This window comes from Osmia bicornis, chromosome 3 (genome assembly GCF_907164935.1).
Source record: "Osmia bicornis bicornis chromosome 3, iOsmBic2.1, whole genome shotgun sequence".
Taxonomy (NCBI): Eukaryota; Metazoa; Arthropoda; class Insecta; order Hymenoptera; family Megachilidae; genus Osmia; species Osmia bicornis.
In genome coordinates, this window is record NC_060218.1 from 5,746,351 (window position 1) to 5,765,748 (window position 19,398).

Below are 19,398 nucleotides of genomic sequence, written 5' to 3' on the forward strand. Positions count from 1 at the left end.
ACCAAAGCATGAAGAATTGAAAATTTTCAGGTATGAAATGAAATATAATAAGTTACAAATTATACATATATAAGCAGTACTAATAATTAAGAAAATTGTGTAATTATAAAATAAAGTAAATAAAGGATTTTTAACATGACTGAAACTGTGTTACTTTTATTTACCTTCATCCTGTCTCAATTTTTAATTCAACGAAATGTTACATAATTTAATTGTATATATACTTATTTGAAAACTAATCATTAATAGTAATAATAACAGTACTTTCACTAAAGTTAACCACTGCAATTAAAAAAAAAAATGATATTAATACATGTATTTTAGAAAAATAATATTGAAAGTAGGTAACAGTTTAAAATTTAAAAAATGAAAATAAAAAGGAGAAGGAATTGTCTTTATTTCAGTGCCTAATTAAAAAACAAAAGTATTTAATTGCTGCATATCAATATGAAAAGTCTGCCATAATTTGATGACATAAAAGTATCATAAAATGACACTTACAGCACAGAGTTTGATAAAAATGATTAAATAAACATTTCTTATGTATCTCTAATTCTTCATTAAAGATGAAACAAGACGGGAATAAAATACTTAATTCCTATTCCCATAAAATATCAGAGAACAGATAGCTCTTTTCTAAGTGTTAGAGCGAGCAACTATTTTTCCGACCTTTACGTTTAAAGATAATTAATTCCATAGGTGACGCGTTCAACGTGACTAGAAAAGAAAAAGCGATGGCTCGTGCACCTTTCAACATGCAACTTCATTATGCACAGGCGCCCACATTTTCTCAGAGACGCGCACCTGCTTTAGATAAGAAGACAGGTTGCTAATGCGGGGGCTACCCGTAGAAATTAACGTATCTTTTTTGTCCTTGTTTTTTGCTGTTATGGATTAAACGTCACACGACTCCTGCAGAAAAGTTAAGAGGATAAGGAAACGACAGCTGCGAGTGCATCGAGATCTTAAGGAGTTAATGAAGGATTCTTCCTTCTTCTTTAATGAAAAATTAACGATTTACTGATTTTTCATTCATAAATAAAACATTTTACTATTTCTTATTTCATAAATATAAGAAATTTAAAATTAAAATTAATATTGTACATTCACGATCAAATCAGGTTTCTCCAAGGAAAATGGTGATATAGTGAAAGCAGGAATTTTCAAAATTCTAATTTTGACGATGTTAATATTATTAGTAAAAATAACATAATTATTAATTATTGACACATTAGCCACCAGACATAAATAAGCATTGTTACCTTATAATTGACATTAACTAAAGATTGGAAGGTGAAATCTTCCTTTTCAATTTCCTCTTACTTTTATTATTGCAACTGATGTAAATTTGTAACAATCAAAAGATTATTAATTGGTTTTTAATTAACAGTCAACAGTGTGGGGATATCGCCATTTTCCCTGTGAAAGCCTGATTTGATCGCGAATATACAAAGCTACAAATTCTATAAGAATATTTCTAATTAAAGAAATAAGAGAATTTCTTATAATACGAATTCCAAGGTTCTTAAAATCTCATGAAAATCTCATCTATCACCTACCTACTCAAAGTATTTAACACTTTGCTGTCGAACAACGTAGTGGTGTATCTTTTCTAAAGTAAAAGCTGAAAGTGGTTGACGTAGTAATACGTCTTTTCAAAAGTAAAAGCTAAAAGCGGTTGACGTAGTAGTACGTCTTTTTAATACTTGGAAGGATCAAGGAGGCATCGAAAACGAGACCGTGAAGAGGGAATTAGAAGAATCGCATCCGAAGGGGTTGGCGTGACCAACGATGGCGCATCGTAAGGGACCGTGTCTCCCTTTGGATCGATCCGTAGATCACCGGCGTGCATACGTTGCTCGCGTAATTTCGTGGGTGCACGCACCCAAAGAGAAAAGCGTAGAGTCAGGAAAGGGCGACGGAGAGAGGGGAAGGGCAGGTGGTGGTGGCGTGCAGCTATCGGCGTGATCCATAATGGTGGCGGGTGGTGGTCTTGTGTACACGCGGGGCTGGCATGGCAACGGGGTCGATAAATAGCCCGGCACGGCACCGACTTCCGATTTCATCGTCGATGCTGGTTGCCGTGCCACGCTGGTATCGCCTGCTCTGGCATTCCCTACGATCTTCGACGATCTTACTTCACGTGGATAATAAAATTTTGCAACGAATAATTTATTTTATTATACAGGGGTTTGTTAGGTCGTTTAAAACATCTGTGCGTAATAAAGTTTTATTAGGAATATTCTAAGGTGATGATAAAAATCTTTCACCCTCAAGTAGGAGTAATGTATTCAACCTTTGGATGACCTATTTAAATTTAATTTTAGGTACATTATATCTGTATTATTTTCATTTTTTTAATTTTATACCATCCTTTTATGTAAAAAATATTATCAATTAGCATTTCTAATATGACTCAAAATTTTAATTTTATTTTAATTGACTATTATATATTTTCTTAATGAGAGTCCTTGAAAAAAAAACTCTGAAAAGTGACCTCATTAATAATCAAAGTAATTCTTTTTGAATAAAAGACACCATTCATATTCAAAATTAATTACTGAAAAAAGAAAGAGACTCAGTCCTATTTTCTGTAAAAAAAAATCACAACACTTCAATGTAAAAAAGAAGAAAAATGGGAAAAGTACATTGTTAGTTGTAAGGCGTTGTAATTGCACAGTATGACTGCTTTCGTGTATTGTCGTCATCTATCATTTCCCTATGGACGTTGATACGAATCTATTCTGTAAAAAGGGTCGAATTAAAATCGGATTTAAACGCGCCACTTTTATCTGGTATCTTAAAGAATTAGTATTTAAACCTGATAATTATTCGAGGCCACCACTTAACATTATCTAAATGATCTCCGTGATCTAAAATCAACAGACAAACATCGCGTTACGCTTTGACATGAAGCTGTAACCGTGTAATATCGTGATTAAAACCGACTAAAAAAGTTTATTGGATTTGACGAACACTGGGAAACGCGTTTCTTCGCAATTCGATTATTTTCTATACGCGGTTATTTCGCGTAATTCGCAAAATTAAAACCTTCCGAGGATGTCACGCGACGGATGATTAATTTCATTGCCCTGTAGGCTCGCTTTATTGCCACCGTGATTACCCTTTCGCGGAGGAAACGGCAAGAAATGTCCCGTCTTTCGTTCCGTATAATGTTACATTTTATGAAGGAAAAAAAGGAACTTTGATATCCGGCAAATGACGGACACTGCTAGACAAGTTCTTGCTAAGAAACTTTACTTCTTTTCACGAAATCAGGCAAAATTGCTTTGAAACTTTAATGCCTAGTCGTTATTATAATGATAACCGTGATCCGACTCTTTAACTATCGGACCATAGTTGGAAATTGTAGTATCTGGCTCAAGTGCTTCGTGATATTTAAAAAAATGGATTTTTAATTTTTTGTAAATTGAAAAAATTGGAAAATTCAATTTTAATTAACCCAGACGGCGGCTCTTGAGATAAAGGCAATTTGAAGTTAATTTCAAACTCCTTCTTATTTTCATTTTCTAAACTTTAAATTAACTATCACGTTAAGACCTTTCGTTTAAAAATTTCAGAACTTAATTTTAATCGAGGTATCGTTTTGTACATGTATCGTTTCGTACAATTTTTAAACGAAAGAGTGTGTCCATAATTTTTAAAGGAGCAGTGTAAAATTTGGAAAATGAAAATAATATGAAATACAAAATTCTCCATGGTCCGTTGTTCGAGGGTTAAAAAAGTATATATTTTTCACTCATTTGAGGAAAACAGAATTTGCAACGCAAACCTGCAAATATTCTGAGCCGATGCGGGCAAAAAACTCGGGAAGCTATACACGTTTAATTCATGTCCGGATGTAGGAAATGACGTCAGTAGGTATAGACATTATCTTATACTATGGCGCTATGGTAATTTCAAATTGTCTCTTTTACTATGTGTCATCACCGACGCGAGATCAATTTATCCTCATTTACCTAATATCTGTTTTTAAAAAATCTTTTACATCTATGTACCAATCAATTCTCAAAAGAAATTTTATTAAATAATAGTACTTGTGAACAAATATTTAATTTAATTATCCCACTTGCAATCAAAAGAAGCTAATTTGATTTTCGATGAAAATATAGATTTTAAATTATCCTGTAAAAATTAACAGACCGCCAGAATATGAATGACGGTGGTAATCAACCTGTTAATTATCGAATTTGTCAAAGACAAGAATTTTTCTTCTAGGAGTTAACTACTAACTTATGGATTGTTTTTCGTCCTCGAATCGATCGTTCTACACGAACTGCAATATTTTTAACTGTTCCATGTCCCGCGTGACTGTCCTTAACCTCCTCCCACGTGCACGGACACGCGACGAGGCTGCTCTATCCGCGACTTTTTGATAACCACCTATGAATTATGACCGTAAGCTCCTTTCCACCGTTCCTTTGCCTTTTAATTTATGACCTCACCTTCAGGATCTGATAGTACCGCGTGAAGTGTTCTTGGAACGCTTATCTGGTGCACGGCCCGTAGATCAATCGATGAGAAACGCGGAAAATAGGAGGCAAGAAGATATTTCTCAATACTTTTAAGTTGAGTTAAATGAATATTATAATTTAAGATTCAAATTTTTGATGAAATTTTGAACTTCAAATCCAGAAAATAATAAACTGATCAAAAATTTGAATCTTCTTTGCAAATTTTTTTAATTTCATGACAGAAAAGTATAACAAAATGACACTTATGTCACATCAATTTGAAGCTTGAAGTTCGATAAAAATAACTATAAAAACGTTTCATCGATATTGTTAATATAAAATAATAAAATTTCTCTTTTTGTAACTTTATACAATGAGCTGTTTAAGATATCTAGTCACGTAGATAAGTGTAAATTTTTCGAAAATTTCCGTGAACGAGTAACAAGCTAGAATCGGAATAGAAATAACACAGGGGACCGACCGTACAAAGGCAGGTGGGTCCATAATACCGTTTGCACCTGATGCTCCCCATGCTTCCGTCTCGTGGCACACCAACCGTAAATTTACGATTCTGCCTGTTCGTCTGGGGCGTGACAGACTGCTCGAAATGTCTATTTGTGAAACGTACTGATAGCTACGAGCAATTAAAAATAATTACTGTCATTACTGTTTACCCTTGACCCTGGTTAGGAGCAACAATACAGAACGAATTTCAAGAATTTTAATTATACTTTAGTAGAATTAATATTTACCCAAATTATTAATTTAATTTAATTTAATTTAATTGTTTAAGGTCGCATACACCATTAAACTGTATGACTCACTATAGCTTACCCAAATTATTGTTTTACCATCCATTAACGAAAAAATAAATTCCTATAATTAATTATACCAAATTAATTCAATTTAATTACATCAAAACTTAGGATAAATCACAGGCAAACTTTCATTAGAAAAATTTACCCACCATCTAGAATTTTAAACTAAAGCTCTATTCCCTTTACATATTCAAAGAATGCAATCGAAGTTAAAATTCCTATTTAACCGCACGACGTTGAACATCGACACGAAAAGTCCTTCGAGGGCCACGCGTTTCATCTAATCGTCACGATCGCGTTTGCCGGAAATGTTTCAAATTTCGTGCCTCAGCCTGCTCCTGGAATTATTAATCATCTTCTGGCATGTATTATGGCATCGCGGCTCTATTGTTCGAGCAACGGAACACCGACTGGAGAGGGAAAAAAGAACAGAAGAGAAAAGGACAACGCGAAACGGCGAGGAGAGACTGAACCTCTGGAAGCGGAGTCTGAATGAAGTACGCGACCATGCGGCCGTACTTCCGGTTTATTCGCTTCTTGTTCTTCTCTCGGATGTTTCTGTCCGCTTTCATACTGGTCGTTTGCGTTTCTCACTTGAGAAGGATTTCATTCGTTCCTTGCGGATCAAGTATATAGGATGTTTCAAAAATGATTCGGGGTTTCCGGGTAGGATCGGGCCTGCGGCAAGGGTCAAGAACCCCAAAATCTGAGAAATCGGAAATGCGAGGAAGCTTCTATTTAGGGCGGACCGAGAACCCCGCGAAAGGGAAGTTTACGGCGAGTGCCAAGAATCCCAAAATCCTAAAACCCGAAAACGCGACATATCGCCATTTTCCCTAAAGAAACTTACCGTGCTAGATACTGTACAATATGACGGTTTCAAAAATAAAATATATTAAAAAAGATATTTTCATAAAACAAGAACAATTCTGATCTCAAAAAGTTATTAATTTTGATCTTTAAAAACCATAAAATATCGTCACCCTTCAAATTGTATTTTAAAGCAGCCAAATATATTCCACTGCTGCTTTCCGATTTCAAAGTGTTCAACACTTGAAAGAATCTAAAGAGCTTAATTGCAACAACACATTTCTTTTACGTTACCAACGTGAAAGTACGTTATGGCGTTTCGCTCGTGCAGCCAGATACATACGCTTATGGAAATACGGCTCGGTTTGCATGCGTGTCCACGCGTTCGCGTGTACGCACGCGAATAAATACATAAGGATGAGTAGGGAATCGATAGGAGTTTGCGAAGAAAACGCCAAAAAGTCCATCAATCATTTTGCGAGCCGCCGGAACCGTGAAGCGCGTACCAAGAAGAGACTCCGACCGTCTACCTGTACACACGGGAGGGAGTGAGACAGAGACAGGGCATGAAAGAGGTAAACTCACTGGAAGGCAATTTATTTATGACTCGCGACGGGAATCGATTGACTCGATGGGGGTGGATGACAATGCAAATGAAGGAAGTGCGAGGTCTTCTCGTTTCCTATGAACCTCATTAAACGAATGAATCATCCAACCGTAAGCGATGTATATGACACGACGATCAGATATCGAGTAATTTGTTCTCGAAAATGAATTTTGATTAATGGTGTTTATCATATTAGATATTTTACTACAAAATATATTTTAATACCTATTTATCTTAAAAATTACTTATTTGTAGTTTTTATTATAATTATTGTATTATGAATAAATATTTACCCTAACTACTTATTGACGTGTATTTTTATTTATATATCTTTAAATATTAATTTATCTTGAAAATATACTTTTAATCACTGAGAATGTATTATCCCATCGATTTGAAATTCTTTATTAGTCAGATTGGTAATCTGTGTCAGTGGCAATAATTAATTTGGAGGACTATATGGAAATTCCTCAAGAATTCTATTTATCCCACAAAAACAATACCAGATTAATTAATGATCTAGAAATTAAAAAAAATTGGATGAAACTACATATTTTCCATATTGTGCACATTCTATTATAAAGTGTTTACCTATATATTTTCATAAATCATAAATGCATAAATATCCAATTATAGAATTCAGCAAGAGAAAGAGGAAAAGGTTAGAAACAGGGGTCATAGGAGTCCGGTGGGCGGGTGGTGTGCTCGCAAGCTCGTAAGCTCGTACGCACGCCACGCGGCCGATAAATGGACGAGCAAAAGCAGCCCGAAGCTCGTCACGTTTCCAGGAACATTTCGTTACGATCGATACGACCTGCCATTACTGCCGGTGGATAGGCTCTACTACCGTGTTCCCTTTCTCTCTTCGTGCCACGGCACTTCCGTTTAAACCCTCTCCGTCGCGTTGCGAGCCGCACGATAATAAGGGTTGTTCCGCGATGTAACGCGCGGCAGACGTTGAAATCACAAGGAGAACGATTTTCGCCCTCGTTTCCGGCCCGGCAGTCCTTGAATTACACCGCGGACCAGGTTCCTCTCTCTACTTTGGATTTATAGTTTATAATTTTACAGTTTTATAACGCTTTTCTCGACTATAGAGTCGCGGACTACTCGTGAACACCCCTTTCGCGAGAGGCAATAAATTTTTGAACCCGCGAGTTATACTTGCGCTGTTTTTTTTCCTTATCTTGGGAATCTTTGGAGAGAATTACTGGGAGTTAGAATAGCAATGAATTTATAGATGAATCCTAAGTGAAATCTTGGAAATATTTTATGAACTCTTTGGAGACTCGAGACTGATTCAATTTTATAGCGAAAGCATAAAATTTAATAAACGTGTATGTACGAGGGTGCTTATATGAAAAAAGAAGATAAAGGATCAAGTGCAATTATCAAGAAGAATAATGTCACTGAATATTTTGTACCAATGCAACTGTACAGTAATTGTAAAATCGATTTGAATACTACACAGTAGATTCATCGCAGACCTATTTTTCTTGTGTAAAGGGAAATAATTCATTGATATTCAACGTCTGAAGTGTTTCTATGATAACCCATATTATCATCACTCATTCTATACATCACTTTTGACATTATTTTTCTTATAACATTTTTTGTTAATATGTTCATTTTTTCAAATATTAAATATTTCAGATAATTAAATGTAAAATTTTTAAATGAAAGAGTTTCATATGTTGGAAGAATAATTTTTAAAGGAACAGTGTAAAATTTGGAGAATAAAAACAATATAAAAAATTTAATTAGGGCTCTCTCCATGGTCCGCCGTCCTAGGGTTAAGATAATGCTTTAAATCACCTGCACAAGAATTATTCGCAATCTAATAAAATTATATTGTAAAATTGTGTAAAAAACTTTGATAGCAATAAATTAAAATACGTTACTCAATTATTTAGAAATTTTACTCTTACACATTTTTATTTCTACGCAGACGAAAAATAAAATAAAAATATTCACCCTCCTGGTTTTCCTTTTACACCTTTTAGACTGGATTTACACGGCAGAAAATGGTGTAAAAAAAATACATGGAACGTAGTCCACGTGTAAATCAAGGGGGTTGTGTAACCGCGTTCGCAGACGTTCACCGGAAGCGAGCACCGATTTTCGTTCTCCGCAACCCCCTCGGTACAAACGGCAGCGCCTAAATCGAGTCCCGTGCAAACCGACTCCTGTACATACATACGTATAGGAGCAAACTATTGATCCGTGAGTAGTCACGCGATTCCCTCGTAGAACGCCACTCAAGCCTTTCTTGTGCCTTTTTCCTACCACCCCCACGACGGTACCACCCTCAACGCACCCCTACTAGAAACCTTCTTGTTTTGTGCATACGAAGTCGAACGCCCCGATCCAACTTGCTTTTCTTGGCGAACCTCGACTCTCTGCCCTTTCTTGGCCACCGTGAAATCACGACGGAACTTCAGCGAACTTCTTCAGACTATTGGCGAAAGAAATCGATGTTCTTTGAATGTATTCATGATTTGTACGATTTGTATAATCTTAGGATTTTAATTGAAAATTAAATGTGGTATTTAAAATATTGATGAAATATTTGGGTGGTAATTTTCCTAAAATTTTAAACTTTAAATTGATGTGCCATAAGAGGCATTTAGTGATACTTTTATGTCATCAAATTACCATTGTACATTTCTTTTAATTAGCAATTAGTAATTTTTCTAAAATTTTGCATATTAAAAATAATTACACTGTTCTATCATCTATTTTTGCAAAACCTTCCCAAACTACCTTATGATTTTTCCAAGTATAACTCATTTTTAGAACTCCGTTCCAAAATCACGTCCAAAACTCCCAACATTGTGATTCTAACGGTAACTAGACGTTAGGTACGTTCTATTCAATTAAGCTTCTCAAACAGGAAGCAGCACGATGTGTGGACATAGGACAATATCGAGTGAGGAGCATAAAACCTCGCCCTATTGTTTCATTTCGTCATGAACGTCGGCAAGCCTCGCCTGTTTCATTTAACGAAAAAAAAAGCGCCTCGATTCCGTCGGTTTCACCGATTTACCCGACGCCATCATCACCTACCGGCACCCTTAACTCACCCCATCCCCCCCTACTTTATCACCTGCCATCGGCTACCTCGAACCACCTACGACGGGGAGCGCCTCGGCTAGGTCTTATCGGTAATGGTCCTATTTTTGGAATCTCCGCCCATTCTTCGCGTGACCTACCTCTTCAACTCCTGCCACCCCCTCGCTCGCTCTTCGAGGCTAAAGTCAGCAGGGTGGACGAGGTGGTCATCGCGGAAAAGCCTCGGATTTTTTTCGTTGAAACTGAACACACCAGCTGGATTGTTTTCGGGGACAGGAAAATTTCAAGACGTCAAAGAGGGTGACATTGCGAGTTATTTGGGGGGGATAGAATATTTTGCGACGTACGTTCAGTCGCCAAGTAAATCAATAAAATCGAAAATTTATTTAAATTCTATTGTTGTGAACCAATGTATTACTTGAAACTTTATAAATCTTTGCAATTTTTCAAAATTTTTACCCCCCCAAAAATAATGCAAATTTCATAGGTGTGTATTTAGTAGTTAACCCCCTATCTAAAATTGTTTCTAAAAAATTTTCCAAATACCTTTAATATTAAGAGACCATCAAATTTATCTAAAACAAACCCTATCCTTCATCCCCCAGTTCCCATAATAAACTTATCTTCCCCAACTTCATTAATTCGCAAGGAAACAAGTTGCAAAGAAGATATCCAAGAGGCTCACAGATTTCTAGATTTGGTCCAGAGGACTTAAGTAAGTATCCTTTGGTCGAAATCAAAGTCTTGTTCACCGCGGGGGGTGGTTCGGTAAGGGTGAAACAAGTTTTCGAGTTAACGTTGCTTCGAAAGAGTCTTCAGGGTGGTTGGTCGGTTGGCGTGACTCGGTTCACGGATCGATAAGCAACCGTAGGGCTCTCCGTTAACCAGCCTCGGGTCACGAGAATATTATTAAGCATGCCGGTGCTTTTCCGACCGAGCAAACGGATCCGTGCTGCTCGACTTCTATCGGCGGCTTGCTTCCTCTTGATGACAATAAAAAATGGGGGAACGTAAGTCTGTTGCTCTTTTGTTCCGTCAGTTTTCTTGTCTTTTATTAAGTTATATGAAAAGTCTATTCGGATATTTTGTTGATACGTTGACTATAATATCATACATTTAGTTTCTACAGAAATCAATTATGTATATTATTAAGAATTCTTTCATTTATGTAATTAAAAATATTCGTTTTGGATACTTGAAATTAGAAAACATGGTATTATTAAGTTATTAGAATATATTACATTAGGATAGAAAAAGGGTTAATAAAGTGCAAATAGTATATTGTACAGCACAGAGCATGGTAGGCCTCCTCAAGGAAAATGTCCCCCCTCCCAGAGGCTTCACCGGATTCCTGGCCCTTCGAATAGGCTCCCAAGGGTTTCCATGTTGCGGAGTTCCTGGCCCTTGCCGTAAGTCACCCCTTCCCCGGGCTTCCACCTTTCCCCGTAGGCGATCGCGAGGAGAATGACGATGGAGGGGAGAAGGCCCGATATATATAGATCTGTGCCTCCCCACCACTTGCGTATAAACGCTTACGCGGGAAAATTTGAATTAACATTTTATTTCGTCCTTTATACTTTTCAGTTATATACCAAATCTTGTAATGTTTAATTATTAAAAATGGTGTTATCCTCTTTACGTCTTTTCTCTATGATCATATCTCACGTAATATCAGATTGCATGTCAACGAAAAAACAGTTTATTGAGGTCAGAAGGTAATTGGTGGGTAGAAATATAGTCAATGAAATACGTCATGAAAATCGTTTCAATCGAGGCTATCATTAAGTTTGCTTATGTAAAATCGACTCATTTTTCTATTGGCACTTTCTTCCGTGTTGCGTGATGATTCGTCATATAGAAAAGACTCCTTTATGACTTACTTTCTCGCTAAATCGACTCGTTGATGTTTTCTTTTAACGTAACAAGGAAAGTTCACCTAAATTTTTACTCGTAAACGTGTACTATCTTTCGTTATGATAATAGAAAATAAAAATATTTCAAACATGTCAAGCACGTCTGTAAAAGGAAATTTCTTATCGCCTGACGATAATGGCACTAAAGTATGTATAATACATCATGAAATTCTCTGTTTTATGAAGCATATCAAGTATTTGAAGGTAAAATATTATCAAGCTTTAGAATTTTACATTTCACAGTTGCCTTCACCTTTTACCTTTTAATAATACGAATTAGACATTTTTTATTATAAATTGATGCAACACCTACATTTAATTAAATAATTTACCTATATTTTATGTAATTAATTTTACCCAATAGAAAATGTTCCTGTTCCAATTTTATGAAAATATCTAAACTATACGATTTCTTATTTTTACCAAATTATACCTAACTTTGTGTTAATAAACAAAAACATATTGTAATATTCCTATTTTGTCTTGAATATTTTTCAAGAAACAATGAAATTCAATCTTTTAAGATAAATTTGAATAGCTACCAAAGCACTCCGCCATCTTCGTATCACCGTAAATTTACCTTTACAATCCTCATCACAGTTCACTTCAAGCGTGTCTAAAATGCAAAACGAAAGAAAAAAAGAGAAATGGTACAAGAGAACAAAAAGCATCATGAACCCTCGAATCCCTTTCAATCTTCCCGTGATATTTAAAGAGCCGCCGCAAGCAGTGGATGCTACCACAACGCGTTTTCTAATGCAAAACGAAGAAGGATCTCGCTTTAAAGTAACTCGTTACTTAACCACAATTCTCCGCAAGAAGGCAGCAACCACATAAGCGGTAAGGAAAAGCGAAATAATAGAGTGTCCGCCGTATGGGATGTTCATGGACGCCATATGGTCATTCATGTTAACGTCCGCACGTGTACACGTGCATGATCATTTATATGTGTTACCGATCGCTTCTCATCGACTATAAACAGTGAATCGCGTAAATCGTGATGAACATGCGTTTAATGCTAAAAGGTATCCTGAAGAGTCATGTCGTGGCTATAACTTTGGATAAATGGTTAGGGAATCTGAATATTATACTGTATGCCATTTTCCTTTTCTTTTATTTTTCACTTAATTTGGTTTATATTCATGATAGGGATATTACATTGTTAAATCGTGGTAAAATAGAAATTAAAAATTTTGGGGTTTTAGGTAATGAAGACTTTACCTAAAACTAATTACTAAACTAACGTCACTTATGCCTTTTATTAAAAATTAAGCCACTGCCCTGGTAACTTAAGTTTAAAAATTTAAATAAACACAAGATGGACAATTTTTAATTAAAAAAAAAAAAAAATAGATTTGTATTACCAATGAACTACCCTGTTTATATATAGATTTGCTAATTTTCCCATGAGACACCCCATATTATATACTATTTTTTTCAAATATTTCATAAACTATAATAGCCAATTTCCCAAGAACTCTTGATTAAAATCAGTGCTTAAGACCTACGACCTTCCTCGTGGTGGTCGCAGGAATGAATGTCGAGACCCTCGATTTTGGTTGTATCTTCCTGTTGAAAGGGAAAAGTAATCTAGAAGAGCAAGTCTAATCGCTGCACACCCGCCAAAACGATGGTGTGTATCTTGTGGAAAGAACACAGGGAGCAGAAACAGCTGGCGCATAATGGTCGTTTCACCCCCGACGGTGGCTTTCAGTTTCTGGCGTGCAGTTACGAGTGGCATTAAGAACGTCTGCGGCTCGGATAATTTCGTTGCGGTCCCGTGTTACTGTGCCTGCCTTCCCTTTTATTCTTTATCTTCCACTGCTTTCGTGATATTTGCGTCGGGAACGTTGAAGAATCCTACGGTGCGTGACGCTCACCTGCCATGACCTCGTTCCAGGGACAGCTGATAGCAAGGGACACCGGAACTTGCCTTCTTTCCCTTCGATTTCTTGTCAAATTGTCGATCTTCTTTCTTTGAGTTCCAGTAAATTAACGATGGCTTCGACGGGGAGTTTCTTTGAAGCTGAAGATAGTATTTCTCTTTGGAGGGGTCATTTTTAAGCGATCTTTAGAATTAAGAATTAATGGACTAAAGGAGTTGATCATTTTTGGAGAAATTTCTTCATTGTGAAATTTTTATGCAATTGTATTTTAATTAGAAAACTTTTAGACCAGAAAACATTTTTAAATTTTTAAACATAAAAATTGTAATAGTATCTTTTTCAATATTCTCTATTTAAAAAATAATGTTTTTCTATTAAAAAAATTAATTTACAAACAAAACAAAATTAAGTTAAAAAAAAAAGGAAAGACAACTTTGAATTTAGGTATGTGCATCATCCCTTATTTAGCCTTTGAAGAAGACCCATTTCTATTTCCAATTTCCATTTAGACACTTGGAAATTCAAAATTAATTTCTCACAAGAATTCCAAATGTATTCAACAAAGTTTTCATGTAATTTCAAGAAACTTTGCAAACAATTCCCATGACGGTATACGAAACCCATTAGGATACCACAATAAAGAATTACAGCGATTCCTATGTAGCGAGCTCTGTAACTCTACCTCTCTGCATTGCGGTTCCCCGAAGAGAATTGAGATAAGTAATTAAGCTAAAAAGTATCATGTTAGCGAATCGTAAAACTTGATGAAGAATAATGTCCCCATTTTCGACGGTTATAAACGAGGATCATTGTTGGAATAATTATTCAGGATTTCGGTAGCCGCTGATGACTTCGACGTAGGCATCGGGGTGCCCCGTCGCCGCAGTGCTGGCGCAGCGCCCTGACCTCAAAACATCGTCATGGATCGATAGAAAACTTCCTTCCTACCCTTTCTGTTGCGTTCGCCAACCGGACTTCACGACAGGTTGAGAAATACCGCAAGAAGATAAATATTTTTCTAATTGCAAAATATTTTTCAAGCTTGTCTGACTAAGAGAACTCAAGAAATCTCTTCGGATTTAAATGAATTTTTAATACCTTTTCTGTTTATCAATTGAAGATTTTTTTTAAAGTTATGCTAACTCTAATTAATGAATTATAATCTTTATTGTCATTATATTCTCGGGCCATTTTTCAAATGTATAAAAGCGCAGGAAAATATTCAAATTTAAAATAGTAATTAAGAAGACGAGATGCCATTTAATATATATTTAATTGGTATTACAGTGTTTAATAGGATCGATTATTAAAATTCATAAAAAACAAAGCGTAAAATATCAATTGACCGTAAGTTAACGAGCAAAATATGATTCAGAAAGGGTTACGCTCAAGCACTATAATTTTCTCCAAGCTACTCACTCATTTTCAAGCCTAACGCTCTAAAATCATAGCAATCATAGTTTAGCTCAACTAGAAGAAGGAAGAGTCTTCTATACCTCAGGGTAACAAAAACAATGATTCGTACTAACCATTTCTCGTTTCAGCTTAGAAAAAGCAACTGTAAGCGCAACTTCCGGTGGTGGTGTATCATCAACCGCTGGCAGACCTCTTTTCTCGATTCAAGGTCGTCGAGGAGTTCCTCGAGGATCATCGAGCCAGCGCTTCGCTCGAATTTCTCACGGTCCTCCGAGTCGAGAGGATTCTCTTGAAAACGCGAACCACCAACGGTGTGTCGCTAAACGAACCGTGATTTTTCTTCCATCTTTCGCTTGTTAAACGAGCTGCTAAACCCGCTATCTAAACACAGTCTCCACGTTTTTCGAGGCGAGCCAGTCGCTCGCGTGGGTCACGCTGGCCTGCCAGGATACACGGACCGAGGAAGAGTAACAAGAGTTTATCGCGACTACGACTTCCTGCTGCTTTACGAGCTTTCGATAGAACGGTTCTATAGGTCGAATAGTCCTTCGACACGATTTAACCCCTAGCATGCTACAGGGTGTAGGAAATGTGTACTTGATGTTAGAGTTTATGAGCTAGCTTTGGTATATTTTAAAATATTCAGATTCTAAAATTTCAAAATTCCGAAATTGCAATATTCAAAAATTTCAAATCTGGGTGGGTGGGACTAAACCCACCCCAGAAGAAAAGTCCTAGTTACGAGAATGGGAATATGTAATAAGCTTTAAAATTTTGTGACCTAATTTTAATTTACTTGAAAAAAATTAAAAGAATCTTTTTTTTTTTACATTTTATTACAGATTCCTTTTAATTTGAATAGAATCCTTCTTAATTTCAATAGTGTAATCGTCATGAGAAATTTTTCACTTTCATTTTAATTTTAATTATTAAATTAATGTTATTTCAATTCCTTATCGATCACTTAGTATCACATGTTCCTTTTGTTTCATTTATGAAAATTATATTCCCAAATGATGTAACATGTTCAAACCGAAAATTTCATTTCCATACAGTGTCAATTAATCGCGTCATCTAAATGAAGTTCATTAAAATACACCAGTGACGTTAATTTAGTGCAAATTAACAGCTCTGTTTGGAAGACCAGGAAACGCTATGTAATTTAATACATCATCTTCTATATCACGGTTCCTCTCATATGCGAATCATGGGCATTATTAATTTGAAGTGCCCAATTAACTTTTATGAGCCTGTTTATAGCATTGTATATTCTCATCTTAATACCCTTAATCATCGTATAAAAAATTATTACTAATACCATTGTTGCTTCATGTTCCTGTGAATCATCACTCTCATTTTCAAGTTCTAGTTTAGATTCTAATCTAAAATTCCAAGCTAGAGTGATTTTTATTTTTTCTAAGACACGTGCGAAGCTTCCTCCTTCATTTCAATTAATTTTTATAGACTGGCACCCTTTAAAAATATGGGCTGCCCCCCTTACTATTTAAAAATTTTAGAATTTTGAGATTCTAAGATTGCAGGTTTAAAAAATTCTAAATTATAGAATTTTTAAATTCCTAAAATCCCAAATTTCAGAATTTCAAAAACGTAAGATTCTTGGTGCAAAGAAATGACACCGATGCAAGGTGCATTTATTGCAACCGATGCATACAAAGATCAATGACTTCGTCCTCTACATCATCTGCAAGGTGGCAATATACAGAAATTGCAGAAACAGCGTTCCTCTTTCGAATGTTACGCGATGGCCTTTGTTTTATCGGCTTAATCAGCGTAATTATTCTTCGCGGTGATTTTCCACATCGTTGCAATCGCATTTCGTGCGAGTTGGTTACACGGCAACGGAAAAGGCATTATAATAAAGTTCGAGTTAATTTTTCTTGCACACGCTGCCTGGCTTTCGTTTCATACTAGATACTTGATAAACTCAGTGCGAAAGTATTAAAAAAAAGAAAAAGAAAAAAAAATCCATATAAAAGCTTCATTGCAGAATTTTCTCAGAGACAGTGATTCTCGTGGAAAATGAACTTAAGAAAATATTATGGCAAACTCTGGGAATTTTTTAACGAAGAAAAATCCATCTAGAAACTACGTCGGATCAATATTGCTTTATGCTCGCGTACGGTGACACTAGTGCGTGTACGCTCGTTTTATTACGGCGTGTACACACGAGAAAGGTACGACTTCCTCTTGTTTTACGAGGTGTCGATACCGCGCCCCCATGTAAACGTATATAAAAGCGAGTTTACCATTGCCTCGCGTACTTTGCACTCCCCCGAGCCTGTAATCGCGATTCTGTCACGATCCAAAGTCCTGGTGAACTATGATCGGGAAAATGAAAGGAGAAACATTTTTCTTTTTTATTTGTACGAACGTTCGAGGCTTTATTTAACCCTTTTGCTTTGGTCTTACTCGTATGATTCTTGTCAAATTATATAATATAATAATTAAACGAAAATTGAATAATTTTGTTTATAAAATTTCATTTGCAATAAGGAAGTTTTGAAGGTGTTAATTTTTTGTAATATTTGTTATAATTAATAAGAGAATATTAACAAAATTAAAACACAAATTGAAAAATAAAATAATTGCAATCATAGTATGTCTTAATTATAAGAAAATAATTAATAGCATTGGTTCATTCATCTAATATGAAATTTTCTCTGTTTCCAAGGAATAATTCCTAAAGAATGAATTGTTTTCCAAGTTTCTATTAAATATTCAATTTCCGTTTTCTATCATCCTTGCGCGGGTATTATTGTCAGACAGTGATTCATTGAAGATTTAAAACTTTGGCACATTGCCTAGCCAAGATAACGTGGATCCAGCGAAAATCCAAATAAGTATTCGTTGTATACTTTTTAACAAGAAGAAGCAATACCGAGGAATAAAATCTCCTGGAGGTCACCGGGAACTTAGAAAAAGATTTATGTCCTGGAAATTGGCAACGAGACCTCTCCTCGAGAATTTCCGGTTTTCCAGCTATTTTATATCTCATTTTTGAAGATTATTTTCGTTTTCTTGCGGTGGAAAAATTTATCGCAGGGACTTCATGCAAATACAAAATTTATGGAATATTCCACCTATTATAAATATTTGAACTAAAGATTAAAAATATAAATCGTAGAATTCAAGTTATTATTTTTACGTTTACATGAAATTTTTAAATTATTGAAATATAATATTATATAATAAACGATTTTAATTTTTATAAACGTTACGTTTATAATTTCCTACAAAAATTATTTTAACGATAACTCTTGAATAATAGGGCAGGTGTGATGAATTTCGTCTCTGACATTTCCCTGAATTCCGTCAGAAGTTACCCTTTCTACCTTTAACCAAACGGGGTTGTTTTCAAGGGGTGCTGGAAATAGTCTCGAGGGTTCGTTGACATTTAAATGACGGGCCAATCTACGGCCCGTACGAAACTAACGAAACGCGACGACAAAGAAATCGAGGTTGTTCACCATGGAACCGCCATTACGGAGAACCAACGACATGACGTGACTTTTAATCTTCGTTTTCTTTTCTTTCGACCACCATTATTCTGCGCCGTAGGTTCTAGTTCAGTTAGTTCTTCCTAATGAGATTTACTACTGCTTTCGTGTTCCGTTTCCTCCAAAAGATTTGAGTTCCTATTTTCTTTTTAAAGTAATTTACAGGAAGACATGGATAATTAGCTCGGACATACCAATGGTAATTGGTATTACCATGACTTTTAAAAAATAAATCTTCAATTAAAAAAACGGAAGAAATGATTAGGACAGAATTAATTTGTACACCTAATAAATACAACTAGCATACCTATAGAATCATTGTTTATCCGAACAATAATTAAAGCACGGTAATAGTTTTTGTAATTTAAAATAATTTTCCTAAATTTCGTTAATACTAGTATTAATATTGTAGCTGTGAATAGTTAGGTCTGACAAACGCGACTGCTGAGAGAATTATAAGGTAATGGGTTAAATCGGTCATTAGCCGACGGTTTTAGAAAGAGCGGAAAGAAGAATAGGCCGAGTCAGGTTAATGTCAAGCCGTCTAGGTCACGGATCGGTCGGTGTTCTTGATCGGTCGTTTATCCGAGCACAGTGACCCACTTGCTACCGGTAATGTTAATCGTCCTTCCCGACTAGCACGTGCGCTGCACAGTTATTCACTTTTTGTTTATACTGCAGTTTACTCAGAAACCTTGGAATCGCGTTTACGACAAGAGTTCATGCACTTAGCGCTGTTGGCCGTGGAATAAAAAGACGAAATTCTTTGAGAATTTTTTACCTGGATAAATAGTCGTGTTGCTCGAATTTCATTTTAGTAATTTAAAACAGAGAATTTGGGCCAAAATTTAATTAATTATGAAAAAAATGATTTTGATGATAT

At 35.6% G+C, this 19,398-nt stretch overlaps 1 protein-coding gene and 1 long non-coding RNA gene across 3 annotated transcripts in view; one reads left to right on the plus strand and one right to left on the minus strand.

Annotated features, from left to right (window-relative positions):
- LOC114872308 overlaps window positions 1–19,398 on the minus strand; it is a 157,868-nt gene that overhangs the window by 20,066 nt on the left and 118,404 nt on the right. The window lies entirely within an intron of this gene.
- Window positions 1–19,398, plus strand: part of LOC114871509 — a 71,760-nt gene that overhangs the window by 15,654 nt on the left and 36,708 nt on the right. The window lies entirely within an intron of this gene.